The 16,426-nt window shown below is 46.6% G+C and overlaps 1 pseudogene across 1 annotated transcript in view; it reads right to left on the bottom strand.

The window, feature by feature from the left end:
- The window catches only part of LOC144179911 (uncharacterized), a 119,484-nt pseudogene that overhangs the window by 79,254 nt on the left and 23,804 nt on the right, over window positions 1–16,426 (bottom strand). Inside the window, exons 4-5 of the transcript XR_013324337.1 lie at window positions 16,154–16,311; window positions 5,077–5,209 (exon numbers count right to left, since the gene is read on the bottom strand). The product of XR_013324337.1 is annotated as an uncharacterized LOC144179911 (transcript). The remainder of the gene's footprint in view (window positions 1–5,076; window positions 5,210–16,153; window positions 16,312–16,426) is intronic.

The raw sequence follows: 16,426 nt of genomic DNA, 5'->3' as shown, positions 1-16,426 counted from the left end.
ACTTGGACGTACCTAAGCCACCAGGGAGCTCAAATTTCAGCGCCCAGGAGTGCAAAAATGGCATTTACCCGAAAAGCCATGATATCCTACCCGCTGAAGATGGAAGGGGCTGTTATTATGTGTGTCACTCACCACAAATGTCTCGGCGCGAAGATTGATCGATGACTGCCGTGTTGAAGTTATGTCTGTGCACTAAGAAGGAAATTACAAAGTTTCACGCACGTCCTTCAGTATATGGCAGGGAAATCATGGGGTCCATCGGTTTCGTAGCTGTTGCGCCTTTCCTAGCCTCTGTTTATCGGCTATTTACAGTATAGTGCCCAGGTAACCGTCGGCGATCGTCACTACGCGTGCTTCAAAGTGCGCAGGCACAAGCCTCGATTGCCTCGATGCACATCAACATGTGGAATGATCGGAGAAGCGCGAGCCTACCCAGTTCTAGTATACCTCCAGCAAGACGCTCTTCCTGTGCACCATGTGACAAGGCATCAGCTTCAACCACTGTCGAGTGTTTTCAAGGACCGCCCAAACTCAAACTACAGCTGAAGTACTCCGGCGCAACAATCATTGATGTACTCCAGATTTGCAGTCGCCGAAATCAAAGACGTACCTCTATTGGTTATACCAAATCTGCAGGTGCGGTTATCAATTCCTAGAATCGGTAAAAAATCCCCCATGTCGTCTTCGGCCATAAGACCTTTCACTACTTTACATCAGTCAAATGTGCGGGGAGGCTTCGCATGTTTTTGTTCATGGCTCGGTCACGGCGTCTTCGTCGTCAGCGGCAATTGTAATGACAGGGAAGAAACTGATCCAATGTTTGAGGATTGCTTACAGGGCGTCGTCTACCGCAAAAAAACTAGTAGGTTTACGCGAAGTGCTCAGCACCATTTCTTGTGAAAGGCCAGAGCAGTGAACTATCTTTTGTGACTGCAAACCAGCACTGCAAGGTAGTGAGGCGCATATGATGATCAGCTGCCCAATGATGTGGCTATCTTATACCCTATTGAAAGAGTTGTGTGAAAAAGGCCACATGATGGTGCTTCGGTGGATACCAAGCCCCTGTGGCATCGCTGAAAATGAGTTGGCGGATGCAGGAGCACAGCAGGCACACCACAATGGATATCTCTTTATTATGCCCATCACAAGGCGAGATACCAACGTGATACTCTATCGAGCACGTAAACAAGCTGCAGCCTAGCATTCATCTGACCCGCAGAACCGACGTGACCGGCGTCACAGGTTCTATCCAGGGCAAATGTTCTGGCTCACTCATTGCCCTCGACTTCGCCGAAGTCAAGAGACCTTGCTACACAGGCTGTGACTTGGAGTAGCATTGACCCGGATGTATCTCCACCCAATCGGACGCGAGGACAGCCCGGACTGCCACCTGTGCAGTTTTCTATAGATTTTCCAACATTTGCTCAGAGTTTGTCCAACGTACTCTAGTGAGCGAAAGAACCTTGCGGCAGCATTACTACGCTTGGACACTTGCCTTCTGTCCGAAGAAAAGATTTTGGGCATGTGGGCTGACAACAGGAAGCAAAGCCTAATCGTTGAAGCCCGGCTTAAATTTTTTTAGTGACCCCTTTCCAGATTGTTGGCTCTAGGTTTCGAAAAAATTTCACTGCGTTATACTGTCTCATATTTTTATATGAGCCATAATCATGCCAGACCCGTGGACTGTAATAATCTGATTCGGCGCCCCGTCGCATGGGAGACGTGCATTGGTCTCACTGCATGTACATAGTTCATTCGTCGATTTCCCCGCCATTTCTCTTACCTTCCATTCCTTTCTCTCTTTGTCCCCAGTACCCTCGCCTCAGTGGGAAGTTGCAGGCTCAAGATAAATTTCTCAGGCCTACCTCTTCTCCTTTTCAATAAAGACTTACTCTCTCTCCCTCTTTCTCTCTCTCTCCCTCCCGGTGCTGCCGCCTCGTAATATTGACCACTGCTAAAACTTTTATCTTACCTCGCCCGTGTTGCATCTTTTTAAACACCTTCCCTACTCGGAAGAACGGCATGGTTCCTGTTAACAACAACGTATCCAACATCCTTAACGTAGTTTCAAGTCAAGCTTTTCCAAGGTCTTCGATTTGTAGCCACGAAGACAACACGAACTTCCTGCTATTTGCTTCTTTATCAGATAATACTATTACCCATGTCTGGTTCCAGGCACAAATATTTAGCAGTATGGCACAAACCATGACTGTCCTGCTTTCTGTCACCGTCTTATCGCGGTTGCGTTACCGGCAGCTTTCTGAGTATGAGAGTACCCTTGCCGATTTCGCTATCACGCGCCATTATCAGGCGCTCAAAGACCATTTGACACTCGGACGATGAATATAAAAAAAGGCTAGCAATCTGCGGGTGGCAACCTATCGAGATAATAATCGTTAGCCTACTCAAAGATGGCTGATGATGATAACCACAACGTTAAATTATCATCATCGGCTGCACTGTCTGTGTTCAATGGTGATGGCCATATATCTTCCCTTGATGACCAGTACGACAACGCAACCAACAAATTCAGAAAAGCACTCTCGTAATTCTTCAAACCTTAGAACAACCTATGTTCACATTTGTACCATCCATCCCTCCTAAAGAGACGTAGTGCATCTTCCCCCCTTACGAACGAAGGCTTTGCGTATGCTATGTGTATTTGTCCTCCCGCGTCCTGTTCTAGCAAAGCCACGAACAAGATTCGCAAGAACGAAACAATAAGTATGTTACGACTTGAACCATTCAAGGTTTCTGAAAAAGTGGATGTTTGGCTCATGCGGAGTTGGTTATCAGACATTGAAGGAAGAAACGAAGAAACATGCTTGCGACGAGAGCAGCATGTGTGCCTTTTCGCAGAAAATCTGTCCACTTTCGTGGCACCAATTTGGACCCCCTATTACGTGGATGCTCGTCTGCCTGCTTTGATCGCACGGCTGTTCGATTCTTCGATCGGTCTAGAGGTGATGGCGAATACGGCGACTGGGATCGGTGTTCATGCACTACCGCATGCCGAAGTGCTCAGCCCTGTTCTAAGCGCCCAGTTGGGGGCGAGGTTTTTCGGAGGCCACTTTCAGGAAGCCGAATTGTGTGCTCTTTGTCTAGAGAACTGTATAGCGCCGTCAAACAATTTTAAAAAGAGGAGTTCCGCGCTGTCTCACGACCGGGTATTTTTGTCGTGATAAGGAAAAACGGTCAATTCTTTAAAAATATCCAACACTAAAGCAGCGATAATGCAGTTTCTTATTTTCAAAAGTTCTCCCTTTGGCCGCATTATATATTCTTTGCAGAGGGCATGTCTCGTACTTCCTTTTTAAACACGTAAAGTTGCACATTTATTTAGGTTTTAAGGTTATAAGCCTACTTCCAGCCTCGCGTAGAAATAATTAAGGCTGACGAATGCCAGAAATAACAGTGTCTGGAACCAAAAATACACCCGTGGCAATTTTGTGCGTTTCAGTTTCGAGTTGTGTTATTCATATGGCGAATGCTCTTGCGCCACTATAAAAGGAGTGTAAAAAATAGCAGGTAACAAAATCTATTCACTATGCCTTTACAGCACGTCTAAACACTGAACGAGACAATAGTTATGCAAACGTGCTTAGTTGTCACTAAAGCCACGGATTGAGACTGCCCACAGCGCCTAAATGCGGTCAAAACACCTGCTGCGCAGTGCTAAGCACGCGTTGATACAAATAGTCCCTCCCCTGAAAGAGTCTTTTGAGTGCACCGTCCAAACAAAATTAGAGAAGGGATTAGAGAGAAAAAAGCTACAGTTGCAAATTCAAATTTTAGATGGTGGTTTTACGCGTACAAGCTACGGGCTATCGACGAGCGCCGCAGTGGAGGGTTCCGGAGAAAATTAAAACTGGGGCTCTGTAGCGTCAGAGATACATCTGGGCTGTGAGGCATATGCCGTAGTAGAGGGCTGCGTGTTAATTTTGACCATCGGGGGTTTTAACGTACGTCAAAATCTCGACACACAGGCGTTTTCGCCTTTCGCCTTCATCTGAAAAGCAGCCACCACGGGCGAGTTCGCACCCGCGTCGTCCGAAGCGGCGTCCTGGGCTCCGCAGCACAACGCCTCAGCCACTGAGCAACCGCGGCGGGTAGCAACGAAGAAAGTGCACTACGGCTCATTTGCTTGACCGACCTAGAACCTGGATGTGTGTATTCCACTGTTAGGCAGCTGTTGGACGGCATCTTAGCTGGCGACGTCTTAGTACTCTGGCGGTAGCCGACAGTAAGCTGGCTTATCCTTCGATCCAATCAAGCGAACCCGCAAACGCAAGCGCGTTGGATCAGATCCACGCACCGATGCAGAAATACGGAGGCTGTCGCAAAATCAGCAAGGCAAGAGCGATGAGCGCCATGTTCTGGAAAGTCGCCTGGAGGATTTCTGCGTCCTATTTGTTGCTCCGTCCGAAACTGTCCCTAATCGCACCTCCGCCAAATACACGCACAACGCGTCCCCAGATGGAAAGCACTAAATCTATGGGTATCTAGAGACAGGACGTTCTGAGGTAGGATTCACGAAGCAATACGTTACGTCTGAGGAAATACTACCATGTCAAACAGTGTATCAAATTGAAGACTACATCCCTTGTCGGGATACATGGCCAGGTTGTGGTATGTCGGTATAAGAACTGGATATGTCCGGAAGTTCTGCAATGTGGATGAGATGACGACAGAAACAGGGAATTGCTGGCTGTCCGCAATGTGTAGAAGGCGAAGAGATCCCAATAAATCTCAAACCACGAAAAGCACCTGCTTCATCTGCGTCCAATAAACTTTTCTGTCTGAACGTCCGGCTGTTTTTGGAAACGTATTATGTACCGCTGGGACTTGAGGATTACAACAAGAATGATCACAGCTGCAACTTCAATACAATGTTTTCAGCATCACGCAGGACACATAGGTAGGCTGTTCATGTACGACATTGAAACAACCGCTTTCAGCCCTTGCGCAAACAAGTTTTCTTTTGTTAAAGCCATTTAAGCAGGAACCATAAGGGCTCAGAAAGCAGCACGCTCGCAGCCGGAGTTAGAAGTACCATTCATACTTTCATACACTCACCGTGACCACCCCAAAGAGCACGTAAAGATGAGGGATGCCGTGGCGATGACGATGACGGCGATGGCCCATCGTGGAACCGGAGGCTCCGCGGAAGAGGACGGCGCCAGCGGCTTCGGCCGAACGACTCCAACAACTGGACGACCAAGCAATGGAGAGAGGGAGAGAAAATAAACAACGTCACAGACCACCCAGGGCGCAACTCTTGTGTGTACAATAATGGGACGAGAGTACCTAAGAAAGACGTACAGCCGGTAAAACGCTTGTCTATAACAGCGATTTCAACTTCAACCAGCTACATCCGATAACTGCCGAAACATACTCGTTCCAAACATGTCGGAGGCAAAAGCGAAGGGCTCCGACTTCAGAATTCCGCAGTAGTTTTATTCAAACCCCGCTCCGGCGGGGCAGGATAGGGCTTAGAGTACGAATGCTGTGTTATAGACAAGCATTTTACCGGCTGTACACCAAGGTTAACCAAGATCAATTCTTTTTATTTACATTCACAACCTAACGACCTCATCAATAAACTTCGAGACGTCAGAAAAGACGAGGGCACAACAGAATTATATTTGCTTAACAGGTCAGGAATTCCGACTGACTTTAATTAAGCATCCAACCCGGGATTCAGTTTATAACGAAATCGTGTAAAATAGGCCGCCGGTAAATTGCGGGCATTGAAGCTTACCTCTTCATGGCGTGCAAAACAAAGGTACTAAACATCCAGCATCACCTTTTCTTTTATCTGGGATGTCCAGTGCACCCTGATACACTACACAGGTAAGATACAGGTGCAAACACGCCGCGAAAGGCTTACCTGCCGTTAGTCATTTCACTAATTAAGCACCAGTGCAAAAACCCTAAGCGCGTATTTATGTTAGTGGCTGTTGCACAGAAACTTGCAGAGGTAGGCTGGCCAGCGACACTTGTTTGTGCAATCGCAACATACTAAACGTCAAATACATGAGACTTGTAAACTGTCATCTGCTTTTCAGTACTAATTTTCTGTTGTCGGTAGCCCAGAACGCAGGCTAATTGAAGGAGTGAAGTTAATTGTAGGAAACTTGCGCCGCGCACAACACTTAAACAACACACAAACGTTGAGCAGCAGTCAGGGAGGGACGTGCACAGACGAACATAAGCGCATCGCATGCCGTCGCGTTTGCATTCCAAATATTTTTCTTTTCTGCTTTTGCGTCAAGTAACACCGATTTACATTAAAAATGTTTCCGAACTCCCAAAAGCAGTCCAGGATAGTGACCGCAAAGCAACGCTCTTTCCCTATCAGACAAGATTGCTCGTGCGGTCTCTAAAAAAGGAGAAGGAAGCCCACGCTTCGCCTAAAAGACGATATAATATAGCCGGGCGTAACTACGTGCATACAGACCCTTCCCGTATCACCAAAGTAAAACGGGTAAACAAACTACACTGAAATTGTATGTATCGATTTAAAAACGAAAAGAAATGCAAAGAAAGGTAATTCCACGAGATAATTAGGCCAGAAAAAGAACTCAATATGCACCCACTAGGTACTGCGAAATGTAGCCCGTTAGTGTCGCAATACTAAGCCTATGTATGTACTGTCTTTCGCATGTGCATATGCAACGTGTGTGTAAAAGAAACGTAGCTGTAGATGTGTCGAATTTAACTGTGGGACGATGCATGTAAGGCTACGCTTACAGTAGCCGCAGTAACAGCGGTTAGAAGAAACAGAATAAAAGCTACCGAACACGCGCAACCTAATGGTTTGTGTCGGCCACTGATAGCCAACACGGGGGAGTTGACAGCACGCGTTTAGAGGCCGACCATGTCATCCGTTCCATTTTGCGAAGCGTGACGTCACCCAACCACCAGAGGTTTGTCAGCAGAAAGATGCGGTGATAGAACTCGCGATGACGGCACGTTCGTTTGCGTTGCACGCGTGACATATCTCGCTCCAAAAAAGAAAGTTGTTAGTGACTTAATGAGGGGTCACAGACCTGCTATAATGACCGACGCGTTTCCTTTTTAGGCAAGATGAACCGCGTTCTCCCATTCCGTTTCTATGCCTGAAATTTCAACTAAGCCCTAATAAAATTCAATGCACACTTCCATGAAGTAAAGAATACATTTTTGTGGCGGATTCTCGCATCCACCTTTACAAGTATTTCACGATTCGTTTTGGTTGTCATAGCTTGGTGAAGCTAGGTAGTGTCCCGTTCATAATATAGTTGAAGATCTTGTATTGGATTTTAACTATATGGATGCTACTAACAACCTGAATCAAATACAGCAGTTACTAATAAAAAAAAACGGCTGTATTTCCCACAAAATCATACATAGTAAGGATTTTAGAAACGGGACACTTTAGCTACTTAGCCATATGGCGGAGTGTCCTTTATATAATCAGTATCCGCGTGACCATAAACATCGGTGTCATCGTTGTCGCCACGTGTTTGCGGCATGGACTCTTCCTCCACCACGAGCGCGCTCAGTTTCTTGGTAGCGTGATAAAATTCTCAAATTTTGAAAATTTATACAACTGTCACAGAACTTCAAACCTTTTTTCTTTCTTTCGGATGATCAAACATTTCCACAGAAATATCGGCACTGTTAATCAGGAAAGTTTTCGCAGTTACTTTAAATTCACAATTTCATTCGAAGCTTATCAATGCAGCTTCTCACAAATTTTTTTATTTTGGAGACGCTACTTTTGTTTTCATAACGCCTAATTGATTTGCAAGCCAGTTTGCACCGGCTAATACAGGCTGTATGTTGATGACACTAATGTACTTCGTTACTTACTTATAATGACGCATATTATAGTAACCTTATATACCCCATGCATTTGCCATATTAAGAGGGAAACTTATTTTGTAACTCGCCTAATTTCCACATAAAATTAACATGGTAGATTTACTTTCGTATGCTAAGCATCTTTAGCAGGCGTTTCGAATTTAGAGGTTTCAACGCATTCGTTAGGCCTTCTTCATGAAACTGGTGCCAGCGAGGTGTAATGGCGTCTGTGTTGCCTGCTCGCCGCGCATTATTGAGTTGAGGTCCCTGGTTTGAATACTCCTTTGAACCAAATGTATTTAATTTTAGGGGCGAAGAGGACCTCGCTTTGTCCGGGGCTGGGCACCCCTGTACACAGTGTTGCGCATGCCCGAGAAGCATTGAATAGGATTAGATGGTTTGGAATAAATTGAATTGTATTGAATTGGGTTAGAATTATATATACTGTACACACGCATTGTCACTCATTTACATGCGGGAGTGGGCAGTGCCACGGGTGATTTAAGGTAAGAATGACACCCAGTGCTTCGCTCACACGTCATGATTCACTTCATGGAGATGCGTGAATGCTTTTTTTTTTTTGCTAGATAGCCGCATCGTTATTTGTACCCTTGGCTTCTTGCTGGGCCATCAATCAGCCATTTTGTGCGCTATCTGTCTTCCCAGAGCGACGGAATTTTACCCTACCAAGTAACTAACAATTTCGCACCAGTAAACCCCAAGCTTGAAAATCACCTGACAATCATTTCTGCGCCCTCCGCACCACTCACAGACAACTAATCTTGACAAACTAGCCCATATATTTACTTCCATCTTTTTAAGCTCTGGCTAAAATAACAGCCACCGCGTCTCGACGGGTACGCCTAATCTAAATTCATTCTAAATCTCGTCAAAGCCACGGAAACGGCGATATTTAACTCTAAGCACCCACTATCCCCGAGGAGACGGTTGTTCGTAACAAAAAAAAATAACAGAGGGGGGACATTTTCAGGCATTGTGGACGAATCCGACACACCCATCGCGCGCACATACTCGTAATGCTCTCAACGTCCTGGAATTTCCCTGCCGCAATGGCCGTTCTTGCTGTTTATGACTACTCAAAGCTGACTGCATGCAGCGTCGCCCCACCCGTCCTCTTCCCCGTCAGCTTCCCGGAGAAAAGGGGATGGGATGCCGAGGAGGTTGGAAGCGCCATGCGGCTTCGGCTTAATACCTAAAGCACCGGGCGCAAACAACCGAGGTGGCCGATAATGGGCAGCCCGCCGGGGCCACCATCCCAGAAATGCGGCATTTAATATCGGCTCTGGTCCACCCCTACCTCCCCTCTCCCGCAAGGATTTCTTCACCCCATAGATCACAAGGGCTGGAGGCAAACTCCTCGTTTTAACTTTTTTCCTTCCATCCAGTTGCAAAAACCTCACACTGTTACTGCAGCTTCTCTAAGACTTTGGCCATCTTGCGATTTACATAAGGGTACAACACCCCTAAACTGGCACTATCTCTAGGTCTCGTACGTTGGGTGGTGTGCGCAACTTTCTTTTTTCTTCCATTTTCGCGTCGCCCGCGTTTAAATTTCAACCGTGCTCTTATGACCAGACAGCCCGCGCAAGCTTTAGAGTCACCTCGTGGGCATGGAGCCACGGCCAGTTTTCACGAACATTCTTAACTAGAGCTTTCAGCGCTCGAGAAATTTCCGTGACGCCTTCATACTCCAGGCGCCTGCTCGCTGGGAAGAGTCAAGGAGAGTGAAAAGGCTAGGGAGAGATTGATGGTGTAAAGAGACAGGCAAAAACTTGACAAAACTTGACCGAGTTCGCTGTGTTTAATCCCTGCCTTAATGAGTCGGCGGGCTTGTTGATTGACTCGAATGTGCAGCCATTTATAATGATTATTAACTAGTTATGATCATCGTTCGCAACTACCATATTTGTTAACGTGTACCATCCTCAGCCAGTGGCCATGTCCCAGATGTGCTTGAGTGGCCACAAAACCTCTCACCTCGAATTCGCAGCGCACATGTCTTGACCAGACTCCGTAAATGACTGGACGCACTCGTGCGCATCAACTCGCTCAACATTCATCATCATTATAATTCTCAGAACATTCATCTGGCGTAGCAAGGTATGACATTTACCCCGGCTAATATCGCCGGACTGCATTAAAGATGTCTCTCTCTCTCTCTCTCTCTCTCTGTCTTTATATCACACCTCCTTGGCCGTCGAGAACATCTTAAAGTTTAACACGTGGCAGAAATATCTACTTACCACACCATCTCAACATCAGCCGATTCCTTATTCTTCTCGTTTAAACCTTCGGTTTAAACCGTGTTTGCACTCTTCTTTTCTTTGGTTTGATTATTCCTAAGCAGTACAAACCAGCATCTCGTTTTTATTGTTTATTAAGACTAAAAAGGATCGAAAGTGCTTCGGCAGTGTTAATGGTTTTAATTGCCTGGTTCAATGCAACGCTACTGGAATAATCGTGAATGTTTACCAAATCGTCCAGAATTCCGCTCTATCTGAGACGCGTGGAATGCCTTCGGCCTCGCAGTAAAACGCTGCGGAACAAGGAATACAGGTGCGGGCGATAGTCCGGGGTGAGCCGCCGTAGCGATGGGCCCTCCATCAGCACGTGGTCGTTGAACTGATCGATGGTGACGTCGAGAGGAAAAGGCACACCTGCGGGTTTTCCTAATACTGATACTCGATTATGCCAGACTTGTTCTCCCACAAGTGGTTGGCAGTTGCTTTTTCTGCGCAATGTAGAATTTATCTTTCTTTTCTTGTAACCAGGACGTCTTAGAAAGAAATCGCTGGGGCGTCAGGATCGTCCTGACGCCGTCAATTTTTTGCTGTCTCTGCTTGGAGCATTGAAGAAAGTCTGAGCGGGGATAACGAGACAAGTGCTTGAAGTAACGGTCTTGAAGGGCAAAACATTTTTAAAATAATTTGTCCACATTCCAATTGGAGATTAATAGTTTCGGAAAATGTTTACTGCCTCGAACAGTTTATCCATATGCGTAAAATGATTTCTAACCAGGGCACTTGCGTTCTTCTAAGTAATTCAATCAGTTGTACATTTCGTGTGTTGCATTTTATACTCGGAAGCTTGAACCGGTTTTCCCACAGCGATAATTTTTCGGCGTGCGATATGTTCTTACAGCGCAACATACGGTAGGTTATGGCTACGTCCCTTCCTGTAGGATATGATAACGACGCACGCCAAGCGTCTTCCGACGCTTTTCCTCCTGTTTCAATTGTAATGGTGAAATCCCTGTTCATAAAGCTTTCCATAAGACCCCTACCTTTCCAATTTACGTTCTTCGCATTTCGATGAAGAAAGAAATGTTGTTTGTGCCCTTAGCCACCCGCAGCGATATCACCCACCGAATCGATTGTATTGTCGTGCCCACCACTACGCCGATGACAAGTTTTCGGCCAGAAGCACACTGAACTTGTGAACTGTGCTTATATGCATAAACGCAACTGCCAGTATCTTTTACTTCTTTTGTCTGTCTTATTTTTCTGTGGCAATACAAAACGGCTGAACACGTGCATTTTGAAGTGGACCATTCGGTCTTTCCTATGATTAATCTCCCTTTTTTTTCTTTCTTGCTTGTTTCTCCCGACCCGGCTCCCCAAAAAGATTTTTTACAGATGGAGTGACTCTCGTTGTCGCATTGTTGTGCACAAAGCCACCAAAAGGTACTCAGTAGCACGGTAAATGTATTTGCGCTGCCAGTACCTTCCAACAAATCCTCCCAGGTCAAATAGAAAAAAAACAATTTCTGCAGTATTTTCTCCGATGGGTACGTGCAGCTTCCCAAATGAAATGCATTTGAATGCTGCTCATAAATGTGCCAATTTCTGTTGCAAGATATGTGTGGGCCGTAAAGAAAATTGGTGCAGCTTGCACTTATGGTGCAAGGATGGAGAAACATTAGAGCTGGCGGCCCCTCTCCGTCCGTGGGACGGACGGGTGTTGCACCTAACAGGAATTTCCCAACTTGCGCTGGAAAGTTCTTCATGTCTAGTAGGCCTGGATTGTTTTGTCCGCTGGCTTTGACATTTCTCCCAAAGTGGACCACGTTAGCACGCACTAGAACCCACGGCAACCGGCTTCGCGAACTGGGCGTCTGTAGCGCGAACTCGGTGTCTGTGCTCCCCCGTTCAGGCGCGAAAGCACGTGAACTGACGAGGACATCAGAGGACGAGAGATTACGCCACGCACGCTGGGCAGAGTGTTCTCGAAGGTCGAACTGGCCGCCGCCAAGGGCTTCCCACGAGACGTCTGCTTACGTGTGCGGGGTATTTTTGTTAGCATCTTTTGCAGACTCCTGACGGGGCGCAAGTTCAGGCGCAGGTTTGGACGACACCAGCTGCTCCAAAGGTGCGCTCAGTATTTTTTTCTTTGTTTTTTTGTGTGGTAACACTGAATGGCGGCAGTAAAAGCTTAAACATCTCTGCTGATAACACAAGTTTATGCTAGTCTCGTTTCACATTTTACTGAGCAGCGGAATGTTTGCGGATAATCATACTGAAAGTACAGGCACTGCAGCTACCGTTAGTAAATTGTCACATGTTATCTTGGCAGCAACGCCTTAAGGAATCGCTGGATCTGACGCCAAACGACAGCATTCTTACATACGACGTGCCTGTAAAGCGCGCTTTCCTGCAATATGATACTTCTTCAGGAGAAGCCGAGTTTTGTCTTGATTGAAAGTCTGCGTGGGTACCGAAAAATTTATAGCGTGTTTCAGCAACCTGTCGCGACATTTGCCGTGCTGCGACGGCTGCCACACCTCCATTTAAAATCTATTCAAAAGTTCTGGATTGGCTTGAGTGGTCAGTTTGGTTGGCCCTGTGCAATGCTTTGTCTGTTGGGCCCGTTCTGCTCATAGCTGTGTTTTACCTATGAAGCTCGTGAGCAGCACAGGCGCAGGGAACACCCTCAATAATCATTTTTACTTACCATTGCGTGGTCATTGGCCATGTACTCTTGCCCGAAGAATTTTTCCGAGCCTTTCTAGACTCCTCCAAGTTATTGGTGACTAACCCGAGCGCCTGAACGTTGGCAGTCCGGGATGCGGCCAAGTTGCCATAGTGGCAAGCACGCCAACTGCTGATAAGGAACGCTTTTAGGTGGATGCAATCATGGAAATACGCTCTTCCGAGCACGTTCCGAGAAACAAAAAACCCTATTGACAAGTACGAACGGCTTATGGTTATCCATGACGCGCATCGGAAGTCTGCCTCATGAGCGATGCGCAAAACGTGTTGCGGAATTGGATTTCGTGTCTACCTGGTAGTATAAAACTAATGAATCTGCTGGACAATGATGAGAGAAAGGTTTTTCTGTGGCCTCTTACGTACGACCAGAATACTGAGTGTCTTCATGGGAAAAGCAGTGTCTAGACCTTCCTAGCAAACTATCTGCTAGGAATTCTTAGGCAGTACGGGCTACCAAAGCTGATGTGGTTGTACCTTTGAAGCACAAAACTTAACCGTCTCATCAAAGTTTAGCGAAAGGTCGAACCCGTTGGCAAGCGCTGGGCGAGAGCTGGCACCATGGTAGAATTAACGGTGACGGATCAGTGTAACCTCGTACAGCATTAAGCCCATGCGCGAAAGGGTCGTGGTAAAAGAGGTGAGTTTGAGATGGTTTTTTTACATATTCGAAAAGCAATGGCTCAAAGTTAAAACAGAATCATTTTTTTAATTATCCAGGCTACATCTTATCAATATTGTTTGTGTCTAACGACATCAGCTAGCGCTAGACATCAATACCTAAGAACATCACATTTCCTAAGTCGGAACCTAGCGGTAGTTGATATCAATTTGCAAGAAAATCAATTTGCAAGGCTGCCCGCCAAGTCAGTCTCGGTAAACCTGTTTCTGTTTTCGCGCGCTATTTTTTTTTTTGTATGTCACTTGACTACCAAACAACTGCCTTGTTTCATTAACTCTCTTATCTCTGCTCTAAAGAGGTGTATTGACCTTACAAGTTCCGTCAACACGTTTTAACAGCAGGGCTATTTAAACTTTCGGTTGCGCCAGCCATCCTCATCCAATCTTCCACGTGGGCTTTCGTCACGTGAGCAGCTCGCAACAAAAATACAAAAAAAAATACCGAGCGCCCGTGAGCGTGAGCGCTCGGAGTCGGCCAGCTCGGCCGTCGAAAACACTCTGCCCACCGTTCGTGGCGTGATCTCTCGCGTTCTCTCCAACTCGCCAGTTCACGTGCATTTGCACCTGAAGGAGGTAGAACAGACGCCGAGTTCGCGCTACAGACGTGGAGTTTGCGTATCCGGTTGCCGCAGGTTTTAGCGCATGCTAACGCGGTCCACATGGGAAGAGATGCGGACAAAACGATCCGGGCCTGCAATTCATGGAGGACTTTCAACGGCAAGTTCGCAAAATCATGTGACGTCCACCGTCCGGGTCTCCGACGAAGGTAGATGGGCTGCCAGCTCTGCTGTTCTTCCATCCTTGCACAACTAGTGCAAGCTGCGCATTTCTTGTGTAAAGCTGTGTTTCTTTTTGCAATAGCCGGCAATGAGGCGAAAGCTCCAACACAACGCTGCCCTAATACGTTTTGTTTGGCCGAAAGAATAACCTTCAATATTTTGCTGCAGGTACGACGGACAAAAAAAATTCCTGATGTGTTTCATTCTCTTCTTGTTGTAACGCTACAAAAAAGAAGTGCCTAATGACCAGTAAACTCCCAAGGTGGGATTTAGCTTACTTTAAATTCTGTTCCGCCAAATTTCCGTGTGGCTTCTCTGGGTGCTTCCAGCTCGGAGAACACGAGGTTGCGCCGACAGTGAGAGCTGTCAGCGGAAGTTTTCTGAGCGACGAAGACGGATGGAGAAATGTTGTCGGGGGCTGTTGGCCACCCTCGAAAAAAGATTTACGTCGCATTATGTATACGTGCCGTGTTCTCGAGACCACATCACCGACAGATCCGCTATAGAGATGGTCAACCTGAACTGGTCTTTCAATCTGTGTCGATAAATCCTTAGCCAGACCAGAAAAGTTTTAACTAAGTTAGTAATGCTTGGCTCTTGAGAATAATTACCACATTTATTATGCCATTTTAAACAGCCGTTTTAATGCGACCTTATTAAACAAGCCTTAAAGTGACAACTGCATGATCTGTTAGCGCTCCTAGCATTGGTTAGGCGGGAAGACGGTTTATATATACATCGCGTCACAAGTTGAAGAATATTATTCTACAGATAACTGCTTTTCGTTTTGACGAAGTCCCCAGGCCTCACCAAGCCTCTCAATGAGCAGCGCTTTGTCTGGGGTCCGTTTTTCGGCTAAGGAAAATAAAAAAAAATTCATCATTCTGATTCTGTGTGGTAGCTGAGAGGCCTCAGCTACACGCAGCTGTAACCAGCACAACGAAGTTGTCTTCCTCGACAATTGAGTGTCCAGTGTATTTGCCATTTGCCCAGTTTGTGTTTCTGACAAGAAACTGTGCTCTGAAAAACCGAGCTCGACATCGACAGAGTTTTTATTCGGGGAGAGCAGAGGCGGGCAGTAATACGTCTTAGTCAGAGCAGGGTGGCGTCACGCCGAATGCGGCGCGGCATCCGTTGCATCTTAACGTGAATTGCCTCCGAATTCGGCGAAAGTGCGCATTTCTGGGAAGAATATTATAAGCCGTTTCACTGCGTGAAGCTTGATTTTCAGACAAGAAGAGGTGACGCGAAATCTTGAACAAAGGACCGAACACAAGGCGGAAGTCGCGCTGTGACTAGCCATGTCTCGAAGTCATTCAATGTCGGTAGACGGTCTGGCTTTAGGCGTGTCTGTTTGTGGTGGAGAATCGAGGCGTGGCGCCTTTAAGCAGAGAGCACACGCGTGACTCCCACGTGGGAATTTCAGATGTCGCCGGGGTCCGGGTGTCCGGCCTTTACGTGACCTCCCCGTTACAATGACCGAAGTGCAGCGAAATGCAAATTTGAAAGCGGCAACTTGTGCATGTAGTTCTTTTATTAGCTTCTTCTTTACTACCTTATATTCATTGGCTTTTAATCCTGCTGTGCCAAATTGGTAACGAGTCACTTAGGTTACTTAGTCTGTGACGTTGTCTTATATTGCTCTATCTGGCCTAATAGCCTGTTTGAGATTTTTGTAGCTTTCAGGCGCAGCCAACTTCCGAGTATGTTTAGCTCCTGTTGACTGCTGCACATTCTGGCTGTTGTCAAGGTGGATTATAGTTCCTCCTTTTGTCGTTGCACCAAGACAAACCGCTGCGAGCTCTGGTTTGTCGAAAAACGATAAACAAAAGCACGTACCTTCGAATTGTGTGTAGGTTGGGTCCAGGAAGAACTCTTCCCCCAGGGAACCATTCGTTCCGAGCTGCACGTTGAAGGCTGAGGCGAGCGCGACGGGATCGACGGCGCCGCCTCGCTGGTAGAAGAGCAGCAAGTAGTCCACGATCACGCTGCCGTGGCTGCGAGCAAAATGTTCAGAATATCACGTTTGGCAACAGTGTATGAAAACGTGTACCCAACTTACGAAATACTTCAGAGGGATTTCAGCGGGAGCGTGTCTAAGTACAGGCCGTC

This window comes from Haemaphysalis longicornis, unplaced genomic scaffold (assembly GCF_048455015.1).
Source record: "Haemaphysalis longicornis isolate Haplotype H1 unplaced genomic scaffold, Haemaphysalis longicornis Haplotype H1 scaffold_4, whole genome shotgun sequence".
NCBI lineage: Eukaryota > Metazoa > Arthropoda > Arachnida > Ixodida > Ixodidae > Haemaphysalis > Haemaphysalis longicornis.
The sequence above is the reverse complement of the archived record's forward strand: the minus strand, read 5'-3'. Positions and strand labels throughout refer to the sequence as shown.